The sequence below is a fragment of the Adiantum capillus-veneris genome, chromosome 29 (genome assembly GCF_014529385.1).
Source record: "Adiantum capillus-veneris isolate H3 chromosome 29, ASM1452938v2, whole genome shotgun sequence".
NCBI classification, from domain to species: domain Eukaryota; kingdom Viridiplantae; phylum Streptophyta; class Polypodiopsida; order Polypodiales; family Pteridaceae; genus Adiantum; species Adiantum capillus-veneris.
In genome coordinates, this window is record NC_140959.1 from 13864562 (window position 1) to 13873449 (window position 8888).

The 8888-nt window shown below is 40.2% G+C and overlaps 1 pseudogene; it reads left to right on the forward strand.

Annotated features, from left to right (window-relative positions):
- The first annotated feature begins 1585 nt into the window (after window positions 1-1585).
- On the forward strand, window positions 1586-7504 carry LOC147418786 (uncharacterized; annotated as a pseudogene).
- The last annotated feature ends 1384 nt before the right edge of the window (window positions 7505-8888 follow it).

The following is an 8888-nucleotide window of genomic DNA, read 5'->3' on the forward strand; positions in this document are numbered from 1 at the left end:
TTTCAGAACAATGATTGCATGTCAAGGTGCCATATTCAGGTGTCAACATGCCTTTTGGAGATGACTTTGAAAGTTGGCCTCGCCAATGAACCTCATTGTAGAGTCCTGTCCTCGAGTAATATGGACAATCAATGTTGACACAACATAAGTGACCCGAGCATCGACTGAACCTAACGACCCCTGGAAAGGTATCACTGCTACATGTGACATATTCAGTCCACATGTGGCTATCATGTCTCTGTTCCATCCCAATCATTCCATTAGCATGACCTAGAGAGGGCAACTCAAATGCAACATATCCATCATAAAACACAGGAAGCTCTTGAACTTGAATGATATCTTTAGCTTGTTTCAGGGCCAAGTACAAGTTTCTCTGCAAAGGCATTGAGCGTATAATATCAAGTACACTAGAGCAGCCACGTGACTCGGCATCTGATTCTAAATCGACAATTACTGGAGGAGCCTTAATTCCATTGTCATGTTCAAGAATTGTCAAGCGAACCTTGAAGAACTGACAGACATCATGATTCAAAAGGAAGACCTCTTCACCACTAATAGACTCAGTAACTTCCATTTTTACATGTCCTGCACTTAGTGTAAGTGGATGTAAAGTAAACGCATTAGTAAACTCAAAATGCTGTTTCACAGAAGAGACAGAAAGCGCATATGTGCTGCCTTCAAAAATAAGGACAAGCTTTTGACCAACTTGTGGTCCGAATACTGTAATGTGCCTAGACATTGGAAGCAATCGTCTTAGAGAAGTTAAGGTTACTAATTAAGTTTCAAATGAAAGTGAGTGCAGAGTCTAAACTGAAAAATAACATCAGCTACAGATGGCAGTCGTTATTTCGGGCGTCATTCTCCAAAAAGCGGTGCAGACGGCTTGCATTCATAAAACATGATCACCGAAACGTCAAGCAAATCCTGTTCAAAATCTAAAAAATTCAATAAAATCTTGTCAATGAGTAAAAATCTGTAAAATCTAAGGAAAATTACCAAAATATCCCTCTAATTTGTGGAAATTCCCAATATAACCCTCAAATTTTAAAAATTCCCAAAATAGCCCTGTATCTATTTTCGTTGGATCTTCAAGATTTTCTAATCTTTATTCTTGTTTGACAATTGAGATCGGTTTTTAAGTGCTTAGCATGTAATTTTTTGCAAATTACCTCCCAAAAAAAGGCAATTATGCCTAAAAATAATGAAGGAATTCATCTCCAAAGCCTACATCTCCAAGGAATTTTGAGTAATTTGAAGCGCATTTTGAGAATTTATGACAAATTATGGGGGTACTATGGGAATTTTTTAAATTTGAGGGGCATTTTTGGAATTTCCACAAAGTAGAGGGGTATTTTGGTAAGTTTCCCTAAAATCTAGTAAAATTCCCCCTCTAAGTAACTTGACTTAGGCCACAATCTTTTAAAAATTTAATGATTTAGCCTCTATGAAACGCGACCCATTCTCTGAGTTCACTCTGTTGCACGCCTGCGTGCGAGGAGCCATACCAACCTACCCGTTGCTCTGTTGCTCGTGCGTGCGAGGAACCTACCCATAGGAGCGCGCGCCGACGCGCGGTAGTTCATGCATGTACAAAGCGAACGCCTGCTGCGGATTTCAGCCGGTTCAGCCACATCAGGCAGGTCCGGTTCAGCAGGTTCAGCCGGTTCAATCAGGTTCAACAGGTCCGGTTCAGCGGGTTAAGGCAGTCATTCCCGATTTCAGCAGTCAATCATTTTCGATTTCAGCCGGTTCAGGCAGGTCCGGGTCAACGGGTTAAGGCAGTCAGGTCAGGCAGGTTAAGGCGTTTAGTCAGGCGCAGACTGGTTCAGCGCAGGCTAGTTCAAGTAGCGGTAGGAGCGCGCGCCGGCGTGCGGTGGTTCAGGTAGCGACAAACTCAGCAGGTCCGTCGATTCCGGTTTCAGCAGGTCCGGTTTCCGGCTTTAGAAAGGGCTTTGAGAGGTGTGATTGAGAACACAAAATACAATGACTGGTCGAAACACTGCTCGAAGGGGTTGTCCACCTACAAGGTACTCAATGATGCTCAATGTCATAATAATCAATATCTAATTCTCCTAAATGATTTTCTCATATTAAACTGATCATTTAATGTGGGGAAGGCCAGGGGAGAAAAAGCTAGAATATTGGTTAAGCTAGCAGATCGGCCACAGTAGGGATCCAAAGGAGGGAAAATAGGGATCCAAAGGGGGGGGCATCTACAAAAGAGCCATGTGCAACAATGGACTAAAAAGACCCTAAGGTTCAGCCCATTAAGACTTCCAAAATGCTAAGGTTCCAAAATTCAAAGGTTGTGTCCAAAGGTCAACCCTGGGGAAAATTGGATGCTTTGTGTGTGCCCTAAAAGTCTTTGCACATCCCTACATGGGAGGGGGCGAGCCCTAAAGGTAGGGGATGAGAGAGAAAGCCACACACACACACACAGAGGCTCCGTTTACACAAAGGGAATGAGGGACACATGTCAGCTCCCTAGGCCAGATGCCCACAAGGTGTGCCCAATTTCTATTGGATGACCCTTGAAGTGGACCAATGAGAATTAAGCTAGAGTAAATCTATTTAAAAACATTTAATAAAAGAAACCAATGAGAATTAAGTCTCCTAGAAGACTATTGGGCAGTCTCCCAAGGGGCCCAATGAGCATTCAGGAGCCCCATGGCTTGCCTGATTCCTATTGGCCAGGAGGCAAAGGGGTCCAATGAGAGTTTAGTTTAATTATTTAATTACCTAAATCTCTCACAAAAGGGGAAAGGGGGACACATGTCAGAAGGCTATCACTTATGCTGCTTAATTGTAATTGGCTTGACTTGGGGAGGGCCAATGAGGCTTCAGCAAGAGCAATTAGCAAGAGGGCTCGCCCAAGAGAGAGAGGGGGCTGATTTTTGCAAGGCATTATCACACACACACTCACACAAGCTCATGTGTGAAGAAAGAGAAGACTATCTCTTCCCAAGATTTAATGGAGAACTCATCACCTACTCCAAGCTTGTGAGATAGAAGCCTACATCAACACTCTCTTGGCATGTGGATGCAAATCCAACCAAGAGCCAAGCTTCAATGCATGCTCATCTCCTCTACCAAGCTAATTACTAAGCTAAGCTATGCGACATATGAGTGATTATGTGAGGAGATGTACATCTTTCTCGTAAGATACTCCTTCTTCCTCTCAATCTACTCTCATACCCTGCTAGCTCTCACCATCTTCGAAGGTGTGTGAGGTCTTGGGTCTGAGAACGGGGATAATTCAAGTTGTGTTTGTTAAGTGTTTTGCTTAGTGCATGAAGTTTCCATCTTCATTGCACTAGCTAGTCTTGAAGGAACACAAAGAATTGTATTGTACAATGTCTCTCTTGATGGGAGAAACCATAATACAAAGCCTTTTGGAGGGGGGACCGGCTCCATGAAAATCCGGTCCTCAATTGTTGTCAATAGCTTAATTTCTCTCTCTTTTGAAAGTATTGTCGATGCTATCTAACTAGATGTTATGCTTTTTGTTGCTCTCTCCACCAAGCACTCTTGTAATTCTCATTAGGAATCTATTCTAATGAAATGCCCACTATGTTCATGCTAATTTCCGCTACACATAAGTTATTAGGCCATTAAATGTTACACTCAATGCAAACTTTGGTCTTGAAAATTCTTTGCTTTGAAAGTCATGGATCTTCGTTGGTTTGTGATGTTTGGCAAATGCTAGGTCATTGATCATTTGCACTCTCAAGGCCTTGTTAGCATATTTAAGCACTTGAATAATTACATCTTTTTGATGGCATAGAAACACTCTAATTGGCATAGAAACAATATTTGATTTTACTATAACTAGTACTTGTCTCACAAATGTGAAGAGGGTGTATACACTATGATGACTACTAGTATATGTGCGTGAGTACTATCTCTTTGACAAATAAAACAATAGCCAACACGCATATAAACCATTTAATTTATTTACATATGCATTGTCTTACGATATTTGTACTAAATTTGTTGCTTCATAAATTATGTTTATGAAATAATTTTAAAGACCAAATTTTTTCAAGTGACAAGCCATTATGGGCTATAGTATTTTTTGAAATAATTCTCTATGTACAAAGGTTGCTCTGTCCAATTTTTTTAAAGATTTCTATTGTGTTTTATTTCAATATGGTGCCATATATAATTTGACTCTTTTGTAAAATTATTGTCTCCATGTTTTTTGTTGATGTTGAAACAGCCCGAAACCGCGTGGAAGATCACGAAGGGGAAGGAGTAATAGTAGCAATGCTTCTCTTTATGGCCAGGTAGATGCTAGTGATCAAGTATCTTCAGTCTTAGCTATCGACATGATAGAGGAAATTGAGACACAAGGTGAGGAGGTTCTTTCCATGGAAATGGGACAGAGCTCTCTACACGAAGTTGATGATACTTTAGCCCCCGAGGAGAATGGTTTACAGATTGTTCCATGGGAGATAATGGATGAGGTTACCGCAGCGTCTGAGATGGAAGATGAGCAAAATATCTTTATGCATAGAGGTGCAGAAATTCTTGAAATCACACGTGTTTTTAGTTGCTTCGATTGTCCCTCCATTCCTTTATGTAGATTGATTCCATATGCGAGAGTGAGAGGTTTGAGAGATGATCTCAGTGGATTGAAGGCGGCCTTTGCAAAAGAAGGTTAATGCCAGAAAAAGGAGCATTCATTGTCTCTTTGGTAACATGAAAAAGAGAGGAGAGTTTTGTGAATGGTATGTGTTCACACTTTCATTTTTGTATTGATGTCCACGTGCTGTGAATGTTGTTTGAAGTTTGACTTTGTGAATGTTCTAGATGAGATAAAGGCTACATGGGATCCTCTTTGGAATGAAATCAATGAAGAATTTGAAACCGAGTTAAAAAAACAAACAAAGTTTCAAGATCTCACAAATCACATGTTCTATGTTTGGGAAGGGAATCATCGCACCGTGGCTTGGAGGGAAGCGATAAAAGAGAAGTTCTCCACTTCAAAGGAGAAACACTGTCGAGTCCTATGTACCATTATAGATCCCACTAAGGTGCCAGAGATTGCCTTGCTAAGCAGTTTACAACGAATGAACTTGTAAGTGTTGATGTTTCTTCTATCTTTGCTAACAATTGAATGTGAGTATCAAATGGTTTTTTGGTCTTTCAATGCAGCATGAACACTCATGCTCTTGTTGTCACTCATCTTCGTGATGAGATTGTCAATACGACACATTTGTACAGTGGACCATGAAATGTATCTAAAGGGTTTGCCAGATAGAGATCAAAAACTTATTGCCGCTATACGGAAGAAGAATGCCAAAGGTACAGAGCCTTGGTATCCAATTACGCGACGGTACCTTGGTAGATTGGTCTATGACGTATGTGTCAGACTAAATGATTTTTACTCTCATTTAAATGCATGATTTCAAAGCTTGTTAACGTATATTTAATTTTAGATTCAAATGACAAAAGAAAAAGAAAAGTGAGTTGCTCTTATCAAACAAAGCTTGTCTGCGAAAGAGCATCAGAAAGAAGAAGAGAGAATTTGTAAGGAGATTACTCACAAATATCAGGATCGAATTGGAAAGGTATGTAGATAACATGAATTCAAGGCATTCTCTTGAGAAAAACGTGCAAAAAGTTACTTAAGTACTTGTCATATGCAATATTAAATTTTTCAATTGCTTAACATTGTTGATCCCAATCTTGGGACGGATTGGCTAGCAAGAGTTTTGTCTTTGAAATGGGGTCTTGATAGTTGGGCTACATTGGAGAAGCTGAACTTAATAGCACTTCAAGACGCCCCTGTGCAAAACAAGATTCATTGGGTTTCATTATTGGAAGCAGACAAGATTACAAGGAGTGCATATGGTTTGAAAAAGGGAGATCACGTATTTCGCATGTAAGTATAGCTAAGATTAAAAGTACTAAATATATCATGCCTTTATATATAAGTCTAACTTTTTCTCCTCTTTTTATTTGGAAATGTAGCTGGCTTCGTAGAGAGGGTTTTTTGGCTCGGGTTTTTCAGAGGGCATTTCAGATCGTGTCAGATCTTTTGGATGTGCCAGGCGGGGTGCCTTTGCAGCATGACTGCACTCTTGCATTCTACTTTGAAGAAATTAAATTTGAGGCGAGGCCCTATCTATTTCCAATAGAGGTGTCTCTTGGAGTGAAGACTAAGGATATCGATAAGCAGGCATTAAAGAAGGTGGATACATTGAGAATGGCAGCACAACGTTTGGCTTTCAGATGAATCACTAACTGACTTAGATTGATAATATTCATTGTTATTGTTTCTTAAATTTGTGTCACCCAATTGACCTTTGTAGATTCTTCATGTTCTTGGTTACCAAGAGTGTCTTGCCTGCCATGCCCTTTCTGGCTAGACAGTGGACTCAGCTAGCGATCCAAGACACAAGCATGTATCCCTCTACTATGCACACATTGACTCCTTGGGAGATAGATAATTGTCCATGGTGGATAGATATGGAGAAGGGCCATGTTCTTGGATGTGAAAGAGAGCTACAAGAGATGATATCGAAGGATTCTGCGATGAAGGTTCGTCCAGTAGACATAGTAGAAGAGAGTCGTGCAGGTATGTTTGATCATGCTCATATTTACCTATCTAAAAGTTATAGTGCTCTGATTTGAAGTTATCTATTTTAGCAATGCGCAACTCACAAAAGGAAAAGGAGAGGGTTGTGGATCAGATCATTGACGAGGAGGTGGAGCCACCTCCAGAAAAGCTACAAAACATTTGTTAATGCTTTCCTTCCACGTGGTTGATGCATGGCTTATTAAACCTCACTGTAATGTCTCAGTTTCTCCTGGCACGATCGTGGCTCGAAGGAGTATCTCTTTTGTTTATATTATGGAGTCTCCATCTCATTGTCTCTCTAGTTCTATGGATACTCGATGCATGGCTATTGTTGGGGACTACATTGCCATTGCTGCAGACTATAGGGCGGGGATCCGTAATCTTGCATGGGTCCCTGTACACGAGCATCTCGTGCGGGCATGCTCTAACTCTATCTTGTATACCCGCGGCACGAAATCAGTTTCATGGGCTGCAGATTTGATTTTCTTAGATCTTCCATTTGGTGGGTCCCTCTTAGGCTCCTCTACTTCACCTCGTTGGGACATTTTCACAGAGGATCATGTACGTGCTGGTGTTCATTTGGCATTCTCGACATTGACGGATTCTGGATGGCTGTTGATCATGGTTTCTTTGGCAGGTCTATCTTGTTTATAGTCATGCAAAAAAATTGTAATATTTGTGGTATTTATCATTGATATTTAGTTAAAATAAAAGGAGAGGCCATTGGCTAGGTGGAGAGATTTTCTCGTGCTTCGGAGATGGTGGTTCATCGACGCATTGTAGTGCTCCATCATGGAGCATATGGTTATGTGGAGAGTTTTGGTGGTCGTGTGGAGGTGATACATTTGTTTTTACATCAATATTTCAGCACTTTGTCTTGTTGTTTGCTTTAATCGTGTGTCTTGTTTTGCAGTGTAATTGCTCTATGCTATTTATGATTCACAGAGTGGGTATGCATCCACCTTGCTTTGTATCAGAATGCGCTACCTTGTTCTCCCGTCTTGGTATGCACTCTTCGGATTCTTTTATGGTGCATCACCTTCCGGAGCTCTCTCATGCTAGATCATTATCAGGTGAGCCATTGCGAGGAGGACTCTAACCGAGCCATTCTTTCATTGCATGTTTTGTGGAGCTGCTTTGCCGATGAGGAGGTATTTGTTTGGAGCTTGGATGTGGCACAACTCCTGTACTAGCAGCTTGCTTGGCTTTAGGATGAGCATGTGTTGCAGTCGACATTGATGAGCCACTGATTTCAGGATATGTGTTACCGTTGCTTCGCCCTAGAAAGTGGGGCAGAGAGCAGGCGTCCACCTCTTTAGATATTGATGATGAGAGTGACATGCCATCGCGTGTCAATCCCTTTGACGACTAGTGAGGGCCCCTCTTACTTTTGACATTGACATTGCTCTCATCTTTTTTGTCACTATTTTTGTATTAGCGCTGGTATTTATTGATTATCAATACTGCCTATATTACTTGTTTGGTGTTTAACTTCACAATATTTTTTTTTATAAATGGAAGTGCATTGCCGATCTACGCAGAGCAGATGGCTAGAACCATGGCAGCAGATAGGCGGTACAATTCTTGCATCCCTGAGAGCTATCAGAGACATAACGTATTCATCGATGATGAGTGCGAGTCATCATAAGAACAATGGATTTATAACATTGGTGGATGTTAAAATTCAAATTCATGTCTTGTTGTGTTCATAAGAATTTCGTTATATCACGATGGAAACTTTTAACAGTTGATGTTCTAATATTTTGGATTGTGGATAAGTAGTATGTACTGTTTTGATGGATTTGGTTAAGGTTTAAAATCCTCATGTGAGGTGCCCTGAAGGCTTATGATTATTTTTGAAATATTGCTTCATGTACAAGGGAAACTATGTCCAAATTTTTTTCAAAGTACTATGTTTGTTTTGCTTTGTTTTTCGTGAGAGGAGGCATAATGGTTATGGCCATTTTTATTATTTTTTCAAGCGGTGATAATACCACAAATACTGATGTTCTAATATTTTGGATTGTGGATAAGTAGTATGTACTGTTTTGATGGATTTGGTTAAGATTTAAAATCCTCATGTGAGGTGCCGTGAAGGTTTATGGTTATTTTTGAAATAGTGCTTCATATACAAGGGAAACTATATCCAATTTTTTTTTTAAAGTACTATGTTTGTTTTGCTTTGTTTTTCGTGAGAGGAGATATAATGGTTATGGCCATTTTTATTATTTTTTCGAGCAGTGATAATACCACAACTACAGATGTTCTAATATTTTGGATTGTGGACAAGTAGTATGTACTG